Source organism: Mauremys reevesii, linkage group 5 (assembly GCF_016161935.1).
Source record: "Mauremys reevesii isolate NIE-2019 linkage group 5, ASM1616193v1, whole genome shotgun sequence".
Taxonomy (NCBI): Eukaryota; Metazoa; Chordata; order Testudines; family Geoemydidae; genus Mauremys; species Mauremys reevesii.
This window is the reverse complement of record NC_052627.1, coordinates 131,146,981-131,158,285: the sequence shown is the minus strand read 5'-3', so window position 1 is coordinate 131,158,285 and position 11,305 is coordinate 131,146,981. Positions and strand designations below refer to the sequence as shown.

Genomic DNA, 11,305 nt, shown 5'->3' with positions numbered 1-11,305 from the left:
TCAGGGTGGGTTTCGCCCCAATAGGAATGCCCGAGGAAGACTTGAAGGGAGTTCGGGGCAGGTGACCTGTCCTTTGTGTGACCCCTCTAAGAACTCCTCCCACTGCCATCTACCGATCAGGGTGGGTTTCAGCCACTGGGGATCACTCCAAGAGGAGATTTGACCAACTGGGGGGAATTCTGGGGTGGGGTGACCCATCCGGAAGTGCTTCATGTGACCCTTCTAGGAACTCCTCTCACCACCCTTTACCAGTTGCGATGGGTTTCAGCTGCAGAGGACTGCCCCAAGAGGAGAGATGACCAAACAAAGTAGGTTCTCGGAAGGGGTGAACCTCCCAGAAGAGGGTTGTGTGACCCCTCTAAGAACTCCTTCCAATGCCCTCTGCCAGTCAGAGTGCAGCACATCACCTCATAAGTCCCAGCGCTGGGCAGAGGAGGCCATCTCTTACCAAGAAGACGTGTTTTATGAGTTGTGGAAAGGCTGAGAGGAGACATGGACTCCTTTACCACTCCCCTGAGAACTTCAGACTTTGTTTTAGCCCCGAGGACCTTTGGGCTTGTATGGATAAAGCGCTATAGCAGTTACAGTTCCGAGGAGGGCCCTTTGACTCGACCATTGATAGATACCTCAGGACCCGACCCCAAACCCTCATGAAGAACCCCGATGAGTGTGATGACTCCCCCCCCAAAGTGGGAAGATGATCATGGCTTGGGGGAGTCACTGGTGGACAAGGTGAACGGGAAAGACATTGCTCAGGTAAATGAATGATTAAGAAGCGATGGTCGATCATGGGGATATAATGGGGTTAGGAATCAACTTGGCATTGCATAAATCTAAGAACAAGCAGAGGGTTGCTTACACTGTTTTTTGTCTGAAAATCTCTCAACAGCTCGACGATGCCTTTCAAGAGGCCTTTGAGAACTTACACATCGGTAGCCCTGTTGTGCATCAGCTGTTTTTGCTCCTGTCTGAGATGCGGATCTCAAGAGGAAAATCCGGAAAAGGACAAAATAGAAGAATGAACCAGCTCAGAGTCTTTCGTTGTAGGGGTCATGGCGTCCATTTTTACAGGTGGCTGTCAAAGGTTGTGTTAAACCAGGCAATTAATTAAACTTATTTAAATGTGTCCCTATGACTGTATCCCCTCCATACTTGCGTTAGTAAAAGACGGTACCAGGAACAGTCCTGTCTCCACAGACAGCTCTGTTAATGAAAATATATTACATCCCCAGGGATGCTGGGAGCTTTGGTGGGGGAATCCTCTTTTTGAGTGGCCAAAAAGCACAGTAAAACTTTTAAATAGAAGACAGGTAACAGCTTAGCTTTCAGATCAGATGCTTTCACTTTACACAAACTGGCTCAAATACATTTTAAAAGAAACAAGACCATTGTTTCAGATGTGGACGCGCAATGGCAGGAAGATCTGGTAGATGTGCACTGGTTCTCCAAACACAACAGAGGCTTTAAGACGTGTTATCTGACTTTATAAAGAGTGACAACCGGAGCTTTCACAGAACTATACGTACCAGACCTGCTGATGTTAATCCTTCACATTCTCTGAAGATATGGAAAACAGTTTATAGAGATGGTTTTAAAATAAAACCAGTTGTTGCCCCTTTTAGAAAAGGCGACCACGTGAGACTATCTAAAGTCAAAGGAGCCTTTGAAAAAGGTTATGAACAGACGTTTACTGATGAGCTATTTATAGTGGATGAAGCCTTAACCAGGAGCCAGAGACCTGTATACTGATTAAAAGATTACGAGGGTGAGACAGTTACTGGATCTTTTTGCCCTGAAGAATTACAAAAAGTAAACCCCAAACAAGACAGGATTTACAGGATTGAAAAAGTTCTAGCGGATAAAGGAAAAGGGAGAAGAAAGCAGCTACTGGTGAAATGGTTTGAGGAGGCGATAAGTTTAACAGCTGGGTGGAAGCCTCTCAACTCTGTGACATTTAGACGTGAACAAAAACAAACAAACAAAAAGATTCCTCCTGCAAAGACAGAGAGAGAAAAATGAGCGACAGCGGGTTCTACATTACGTTGCCCAGCAATGCCAGCTCTGCAGTTTTTCCTCAGAACACCAGCTTGAACTTTACAATATGGCTAATTAAGCCCTGGGATCTCCGGAGAGCCTGGGAGGTGGGTTAGTGGAAATACAATACCCGCACAGCCGGAACACTATCAATGAAGACACCCCTTTTGAAATCACCTTTGCAGGTGTGGCATGGAGTTTATCCTACAACGAGGTTATTACTCGTCCATACCTGAATTATTGGATCATATGAACAATACTGTGGTTCGTCATCCCACACCGCCTGAGGTGGTCATGAACTACGACCCTGGGGGTAGAAAAGTTAGTTTTAAATCTGCCAATTTTACTTGTATGTTTTCTATCAGCGGGGAGCTAGCTAACATTCTAGGTTTGGGCCCGAAGCACAGAGTCCAAAAATTCCCCTTCTCAGCAGACATCACACGGCTTTTAATTTCTTGCGTCTGTTCACAGATATTGTAGAACGTGAGTTTGTGGGGGACTTTTCTGTTCCCCTGTTACATTGTCTCTCTGTCCGAGGAAGGAACAACGAGTTTGTCACCATCACCTACGATAAACCTCATTCGTTCCTGTCAGAAAACACCACATCGATACCATTACCATTGAAATAAAGACAGATCAGAACAGACACGTCTTGTATTGCTTTGGCAAGGTGATCATCAAGGTGCACCTGTGTCCCCGGAGAGAGCGAGGTTTCTAAAAAGCAAAACATTTGGCGATCCTAAAAAATTACAGCGACCCCACCATCTACAGGAACTATTACAAAGCCCAGGTGGGATATGCCCTTCCTGGATGTACGAGGCTGGCGTAGGTGGAATATTCCGTAACCCAGCCTCTGCAACCAGACTTGGAGGCTGAACACTGTGAGAGGATACATGAATCTGGTACAGATAGCTGGTAAACACGTGAAAGATCGTTCTCTGTTAATCAACCGTGAGGTTACACCTTGTTTGCCTTTGACCTGTCTCCCAACCAGGAATGCACCAATCACTGTTCCTGTTTAAAACCGGGAACCTGAGAGCAGAAATACATTTTGGGATGGCTCTAACCATCACCGTCAATATGATCGTCTATGGGGTTTTGACAACATCATAGTGATAAATCAGAGGAGAAATGTTCTGCTTGACTATATGTGAACATGGACACCGTGCAGCTCTCACGTGTCTCTTCAATGACCCTTACACAAAAAGAATTCCCTTATGATTGGCTCCCTGGCAGCAAGCTGTCTCAGAAACCCTTAGGTTTGGTGGTCAACACGCATCCACATAACCAACCCGGTGAACATTGGCTCACCTTGTATCTGGTGAAGTGTAACCGTGGAGAGTTTTTTGACATACGGCTCACGCCGCCCCCTCCCCGAATAGCGTGTTGTTTCCTAACAGCATTATGAAATTTTTAAACAAAAATGCCACAGATAATGTGTTTCACAATAGACAATTACAAGACCCCCACTCTGTCGCCTGCAGCTATCACTGCATGTTTTTCTTACATCATCGTAGCAAGGGTTTATCTTAAATTGTATTCTAACGACTTAGTGCTAAACGACCGGATGGTGATGAATTTTGTAAAAACTAAATTTAAATTCTTGGGCATATCTAGCCTTGCTTAAAACATGTTTCGGCAGGCCCAGACATGTGTATCTGGCAATGATTTTTATAGCCATGTTATCCAATACTCTCAGGCATAACAGACAATGTTTGTTTGGCCTTATCCAACACATTTTCCCATAGTTGCTAGGCCCCGCAAGAATTGCAGAAAAGGGTTTTTTCCACCTCAGATCCATTTTTAAAGCCATAGGGCAGGGTTTTAAACCCTTCTCCTAGGACCTTCTTGGTGGAAACAATTTTCTGTGTTTTTCTTAAGGGTTTTTGTCTTTATTTGCCACTGATTTTTGTTCCTTATGATAGAGGGCTGCTGAACCTCTATCTTTTTGGAGGTGTTTTCTCACAGGCCCATGCAATAGTCCAGAACTAGATCTTTCAAACTGTCCAAGTTGATCTTTTCACAATTTGCTACGTTCAGGGTAATACCTTTTGACTTTCATGCAGGCCTTTCTTCCCGATAGCTTTTATCTGTATGTTTTCGGTCCTGCTGACACAAACTCGGTGATGTGTTGATCTGGCGGTGTCTTGCCTAAATAATTCCGCAGAGGAGGATTCCAGTCACCCTCCCTTTTCACACATATCACCAAGTCAGTGTCATGGTACAGGCACTGCTTTTGAAATCTGTCTAGCAGTTTGTATAGTTCTATGCGGGCATAAGCAGTGGTGAAACAGGCTATGAAAACACTGGTATTTCCAGAGACAGAGTACTGGTCTTTTGGGTCCTTTCAAGACACTCATGCTGTTTCATCGTCGATAAACTTGCAGGATGGAACCTTATAGTTGGGGGAAAACAGGTACTGAGAGAGTTCGTCAGGGTCTCTCACACTGCTGGTATTGGGTAGGTTTGTGGAGCAGATGATATTATTATTATTATTATTATTATAATAAAAAATCACATGAAACTGTCTTGTAAACTTAAAAATAGAAAAATACCCTAATGAATATTTTATTTAAAAAGTCATAGGTTTAAAACAAAATAATCCATTTCAGGCTGTATTATGAACAGGAGTTTTGAGTTTGTTTCTACCATTTTAAAACAACAAACCCACAAACTTTTTTTTAAATACACCTCATTTTGCAAAATAAAAACCAAACGGCTTTTAAAATCAACTTTTAAAATCCAGGTTAAAACACATTTTGCACACTAAAAAACCAACACCCTCTTAGTTTGAAACACACCATTACCATCAGTTTGCAGCCATATACTTAAAAAAAATCCCACCTATGTTTTACAGAGAGAGAGAGAGTTTAAAATACAGTTTGCAACAAAATAGTTTTCAATAATCCCACACGCATTTAATAGCCAATTGCAGAAAGTTACCTTCTACTACAGGATAAAGTGTTGCAGGAACATGCTTGTTCTGTCCCCCTCAATGTGTGTTTGGGCCTTTGGATTAAAGAACAAGCAAAAACTGTTAGTTAGTATTAGTCCCAAATCCCTATACAACCTGTGTAGTACCTGACGTTATTAAGCAAAACTACAGTTAAAATGGTTTTTACCTTGGCCTGGTGATGAAATGCAATTTAAAGTTACTAGTTCCATGCTAAACAGATCACACTGCAATAAACATAGGCACCATTATTTACTAAGACAGCACGGCCAACGAGTGATATTATACAATATTTTCAGAGATTAAAATAGGGAGCATACCTCCTCTTGCAGCCCAGCAGCCATTCAAGAGATTCTGTTGAAAAAAACCGTCTCCAAAATACCTGAGGTTTTCATACCATCCTAACCTTTTGTTTCAAAAGGACTTCAAAATAGTAGCGAGCAGGTTGATTTGATGGCTACAGCTCTGAAATACTAGAGACTTAAGGACTTTAGGCCCCTTCCTAACATTCCCTTTTGGGAGCTGGGGTGGGGGAATTAAGCTGGCTGCACAACTGAGCTGCTTTTGGCTACTTTTTTTCTTTTAGTTAAAATCCATTTTTCTGCAGGGCCTTCTTACAGTATTAAACAGTAAATCCCCAATCCTTAATGTAACTGTCCCCCCCTCAGTCCCAAGTGGGGACCTTTTGCAGATATCAATACATCTCTTTGGGGCTTGTTTTTTTAAAACATTTCTTTCATGCATATTATTTGGGGTGGGGGTTGAAATAAAATGGTTGTATCACAACCATAATAAGCCCTCCAGAGCTTTTAAATGTTTGATTGTCTTTAGAGCAAATGCTTCTTCTAAAGCATGTTGAAGGTTTGTGACCCCTTGAAACATTTCAGTTTTGGTTTTAGACCCTTGTGTGTGGGGGGGGGTTGTTTGTTTGTTGTAAATATATTAATTTAAACTTTTAATGGCTTTGAATTGACCCATAGCATCCAACCAACTCCCGAGTCATATTTAAACTGTCCAATAGCATCTGCAAATTCCTGAGGTTTTATTTCATTTCATATTAATCAAAACTCACCCACCCACCTCCCTTACCATGGGTGCACACCAATCAAATTTATCCCTATGGCAACAACGATAAGTAGTCACAGTTACCTTCACTATTCAGTGGGGGTGTGGTTAAAACCATTCAGTTCAACAGGATGAGTCAACTCTATTGTACTCAAAACACATGTCTGAACCATCTCTGTTTGTTTTACTGTTGTAAGCAGAGTCAGGATGAGATCTACCCTGACATTTGGTGGTGAGTTGTGGAAAAGAACGTCAGGGGTTGATCTCGTTTGCACAGGCACACCCACCCCGCCTAGCATGAGCCCACAGTAGCCCAAATGGTCACTTTGGCTGCTGTGGGATGCCCAGTTTCTCTGTTACTGAGGCAGGAAAAATAAAGTGTTGTTATCCTGATTATGTGAATCAAGGACAGTGGACCTGTACTTGGCCTTTTATGGCAGAGGGACTCGCCATCAACTAAGTAGCACTCGCTAGGCAGGGGACGTGGGTTCCAAAACTCAGCAAATTGAGAAAGGCTGGGGAGAGGTATTTGTACCTGGTGAGCCCCAGACACTAATTCTATCTCTTCTTCCTGTCTCCACTGTGAAATGTTAGTGCTAATTTTGATTCCATGAAGAGTCTGATTACAGACTGCAGAGCTGAATTCACTTTGGGCTAATGGTGAACCAGCACTGAGTCCTCCCTACTACTTAACACAGTAAGTGGTGATTTTAGCTTGTAGTAGGGGAGCCTCAGTGCCCCACTGGCTGAGGGCTTGAGCCAGTTTTGCATTGTGTGATTGGAATGGAGTTCCTAGCAACTGAACGCAGCTCTTGTTGCTGCCAACTCTGATGGGCAGAATGGTTACACTATGAACACATTTTTAGGATTTTCTCCTCCCACAACATACATTTCAGCTTTTGCTGTAAATGGGTCTTTTACACAAAAACACAAAAGTTAGATTCTCACAAACCATTTTTTTATTTAAAGACATACAGCTCCTTGAAAACAAACCAAGAGGCTCCATTAAAACTTTTAGCTCACTTAAGGGCCAGAGACCTTCTAACAGAAATGCAGATAGTCACAAAGCCCTTTTCAATAGATGGTTTTTAAATTTACATATTTAAATTGACAAATTTACATATAAAGTTGAAGTCCAAATCACACAGTCATGGTGCCGTTGGGCTGGGGCATCTATGACATAGCCCTCATAATCTTCAAAAAGCTTTTCCCTAAGACAGTTATTAAGAACAGCATAAATAGCAATGCATACAATAGTCCACATAAATTTTTACACTCACAATGTGGCACTGGCTCAGCGAGTTCCATGCCAAACCTTCTCTTAAACTCCTTATAACCTTCATCCTTGAAGTCCTCTTCAACCATTTTTAGCGGCGTTCAGCAAAAACAAGGCGGGCCCGGTTCATCTTTGCTGCTTGATGCAACGTTGTCCAGGGCCTCCGGGTCCTCTAGAAAGGCATCATCGAGCTGTCTCAGACAAGAAACAAGTGTAAGTTCTCACTGCTTGTTTTTTACATTTACACAACCCCAGGTTCCTAACCTCATTACACCTCATCATCAACTGTCACTTCTTAATCATTCATTTACCTGAGCGATGTCTTTTCCATTCAGCTTGTCCGCCGGTAACTCCCCCAAGCAATGATCGCCTTCCTCCTCCAGGGTGGTGGACAACGAGAGGCCACCATGCTCATTGGTGTGTCTCATGAATGGTTGGGCTTTGGGTTCAGGTTCTGGCGTATCCATCAATGGCTGGGCCAAAGGAATCCCCTTGGCTGTTCCCTCATCCTCTTCGGAACTGTTGCTGCTGTAGCACTTTCTCCACACAAGTCCAAAGGTCCGCGGGGCTAAAACAAAGTCTCAGGGGGGTGGTAAAGGAGTCCACGTTTCCTCTCAGCCTTTTCACAATTTCTGAAACATGTCGTCTTGGTAAGAGATCGCCTCCTCTGTCCAGCTCTGGGACTTGTGCGGTGATGGTGCGGCACTCTGATTGGCAGAGGGCATTGGGAGGAGTTCTTAGAGGGGTCACACAGCCCTCTTCCGGGTGGTCACCCCATCCCAGAACCTGCCCTGTTTTGGTCAAATCTCCTTTCAGGGCAGTCCTCTGCAGCCGAAACCCATCGCGACTGGTAGAGGGTGGTGGGACGAGTTCCTAGAGGGTCACACGAACCACTTCTGGATGGTCACCCAGCCCCAGAATTCCCCCCAATTGGTCTAATCTCCTCTCAGGGTGCTCTCTAGTGGCTGAAGCCCCTCCTGATTGGTTGAGGGCAGTGGGAGAAGTTCTTAGAGGGGTCACAAACCCGGAACTCCCCTGGTTGGTTAAATCTTCTCTCGGGGCGTTCCTATCGGGGCAAAATCTATCCTGATTGGTATAGTGGAAGGAGTTCTTAGAGGGGTCACATGACACACCTTGCTTCCGGTCATGTGTCCGCCTTGACGCCCAGAAGTAATACCCCCATGCGGTGAGGCTTCTGATGACCAGTGGGCAGGGCTTATTGGGTCAAGAGGTGGGGTTAAGTTTTGATTGACAGTAGGGCCCTTATACTCCTCGCTCCCGCTACCCAAAATTGGAAGAAGACAGAGACAACTATAATCCTGGGCAGTATTCGCCGTTGTCCTACTGCTCAGATGCTGTAAGTGAGAGAAGGATCAGGCCCTGTAAAGTAGCCTGGGTTGATTTTTATTACTCAAAGCGTTTTTATTACACATCAGGACATCTAGTCATTCTTATGGACATGCAGCCTCTGGACAAGCTCATTGATAAGCATGTACATTATACTGCTTTCTCAGGGGTCATTACTATAGTAACAGCCAAGTACTGGCCCAGATCCTCAAATACACCTGAGCTCTAGACTCTGGGCTGTTCTAAATTACGCTGTCTTGTAACAGCCATTGCTGCACTGGAGATAGCTGTAGACAACGCACACTGTGTGTGCCATCTTCTGTTCCCAGCTCACACCCCATATACTTGAGTGGGAAGCTAGGAGTTGGTGACATACAGCCAGCTACACTGGCCGTACACTCTCTATGCTGGTTCTCTGGGTGTTAGGGATTTGCACATGCTGGGGAATTCCTAGCTGCCTCTTAGGGCAGCTTTATGGCTACTTTGCCCTGCTCCACTGCAACATAGGGCAGCAAAAGGGTGACTTTACAACTAACCCCACCCCTATTGATGCACCTACCCGTGGGTGTTAGGAGTCTGAGTTCAGGTATCCGGGTTTGGAAAACCCACTCACCTGGCATAAAGTTGTCTAATGACAACCAAAGGCCAAATATGCCTTTAAACATCAGTCCCCTTGCTTTTCAAATATCTATTTGAAACACCACAAAGCTGATAGAGATTTAAGTGCCCTAATCAGCACCTCTGAAGGTGGCAATAATGGGTATTTAGGCATCTACCTGCAGATTTTAGTGCTTAACTTTAGCCACCCAAGGCCTTTGTATTTGTCTTGCCCAAGCCTATGAGTTGCTGAGTGTTCTCAAACTCCCACTGATGTTATTGGGAGATAAGGATGCTCTGCCCTTCAGAGAAGGGGCTCAGCAGATATAACTCATCCTCCAAAGTTAGCTACTATGATCCTTCACCTCATATCAAAAGGTCACTGACTGGTCAGGTTTCTAGTCTCCATCACCACCTCATTCTCCAGTTTACTGTCCCCTTGGATGCAGGGCTTGCGAGGATTCACCAGGCAGCAGTTAGCAGAGGAGGGCGAAAGGCAGAGGGAGTCTGGGATGTTATTGCTTATAGTTCTCAATGGGGAGACAAGGTTCCTGTAACAGTTGAATATTGGAAGGAAACCAATAGAGACCACGTTGAATTGACACATTCCACTAATTCAAAAGCGACTCTATTAAGTAATATGGGTTCCCCTAATCTTGTAGTGTTTCCTGTTGTGGTGATTGTTTTCTAGACCGTATCCAGCAGCTTATTCCCAGTCCATGTTCTCCTATTGTTATTCCCTAGTAATCTCCACTCTGTTTGTGTGTATTACGGGGCACTGGACAAATACTGATGACTCTTTACATTTCTTTTTCAGGTGCTGGCCATGTATCTCACAAACAAGATCATATGTAAATAACCCAGCTCCAGATTTTGTATATACTGTGTACATATTTCTTACTAAACTGTTTGAAGTATCTGTTTCAATTGCTCAGAGACCTGATTTCGTCTTTCAGAGAATTGGGGTTTCCTCAATGTCCTCTGTAACCATGATGTGGGGGCTTCCTCCCTTGCCCTTTCTCCGTGGAGCTGGACGAAGACCTCAGCTCAGCGCCTCTCTAGGGTCTCTAACCACTCTTCCGCAGTCCCCACAAAGCTAGATCTACTCCCTGTAGTTAGTGGCCTGGGGTCTGGTTCTTAATCATATTCTCATCTTTGTTTTTCTGGGAATTCAGTGTTGCTGATTAATTCTGGGTTGTAAGTGGGATGGACTGTGTTCTGGTGAGTTATCCTCCCTCCTGTCTAGCCTATTTGTGGGTCAAAAGGCTATCTGTGAACAGCGTCTGTTTACTTACAGCCTTAGGCTCGGTGCCTGTAATGGTGTGTGAGGGAAGGCATCTCTGCTTTTCTAAGCCAAGTCCCTGTTTGTGAACTGCAAGACTTTAGCCGAGAGGAACCATTGGATTCCCTAGCTTCCCCCACTGCACTACAAGGGAACGACTGTCATTGGGTATCTCTGACAGGGTATGTCCTGCTGCGCTCACTGGTCTTGTGATGTCTCCATATCGGGACCAGCTCATTTTGTTAATAATTCACATTGGACTAGAGCTGGGTGAAGGCTGATGGGGCAGTTCACGGAGGGGCTCACTAGTTAAACTCCACAGTTCAGAGAATCCTAGAAATGTAGGGCTGGGAGGGTCCTAGAAATATCCCATCCAGCACTATACTTAGACCGTCCCTGACAGCTCTTTGTCCAATGGGTTCTTAAAAACCTCCAATCATGGGGATTCCACAACCTCCCTTTGAAGCCTATTCCAGAACTTAACTATCTTTATAGTGAGAAAGTTTTTCCTAATATCTAACCTAAGTCTCCCTTGCTGGAGACTAAGCTGATTCCTACTTCTACGTCCAGTGCACATGGAGAACAGTTGAGCGGGGTCCTCTTTATAACAGTCCTTAACATATTTGAACATGGTTTGAACATATTTGAGGGTTGGCTAAGATAAAGAGGCCCCTGGAGGAGAGAAAGCAGGTTACAGGGGTATGTGTGCAGCTTTCTTGGGGTGCCCAGGCTCTGAGTCACCTTGTTACTC

At 44.4% G+C, this 11,305-nt stretch overlaps 2 long non-coding RNA genes across 2 annotated transcripts; both read left to right on the top strand.

Annotated features, from left to right (window-relative positions):
* Positions 1 to 486: 486 nt before the first annotated feature.
* LOC120407008 lies at positions 487 to 1,126 on the top strand. Its single transcript, XR_005599730.1, has 2 exons — positions 487 to 756; positions 890 to 1,126. It is a non-coding gene; the product is annotated as an uncharacterized LOC120407008 (long non-coding RNA).
* Positions 1,127 to 8,367: 7,241 nt separating this feature from the next.
* Positions 8,368 to 10,195, top strand: LOC120406801. Its single transcript, XR_005599594.1, has 2 exons — positions 8,368 to 8,685; positions 10,090 to 10,195. It is a non-coding gene; the product is annotated as an uncharacterized LOC120406801 (long non-coding RNA).
* Positions 10,196 to 11,305: the final 1,110 nt, after the last annotated feature.